This window comes from Trachymyrmex septentrionalis, unplaced genomic scaffold, assembly GCF_001594115.1.
Source record: "Trachymyrmex septentrionalis isolate Tsep2-gDNA-1 unplaced genomic scaffold, Tsep1.0 scaffold11, whole genome shotgun sequence".
NCBI lineage: Eukaryota > Metazoa > Arthropoda > Insecta > Hymenoptera > Formicidae > Trachymyrmex > Trachymyrmex septentrionalis.
This window is the reverse complement of record NW_017304228.1, coordinates 6,125,022-6,125,244: the sequence shown is the minus strand read 5'-3', so window position 1 is coordinate 6,125,244 and position 223 is coordinate 6,125,022. Positions and strand designations below refer to the sequence as shown.

The following is a 223-nucleotide window of genomic DNA, read 5'->3' as shown; positions in this document are numbered from 1 at the left end:
GAATCTAAATGTATAATATTTTTTACAATTAGTCATTAGTCTTATAAGTCTACAGCCTTGCTTTAAGGAACTGTAATGCTGATTCTACAATAAATCTGTAGTCGGAAGTCTTAGTCGTACATTCTCAATCGATGAAGTTGATCAACTTCACTGATAAGATTTAGAACTATCAACTATCGACTCATTGTAGTCGTTAAATGTAAGCGAATTGAGAAAAACTTAA

The 223-nt window shown here is 30.9% G+C and overlaps 1 protein-coding gene across 8 annotated transcripts in view; it reads right to left on the bottom strand.

The window, feature by feature from the left end:
• The window catches only part of LOC108751115 (homeobox protein PKNOX2-like), a 12,031-nt gene that overhangs the window by 7,359 nt on the left and 4,449 nt on the right, over nt 1–223 (bottom strand). The gene's annotated exons all lie outside the window — the stretch shown is intronic.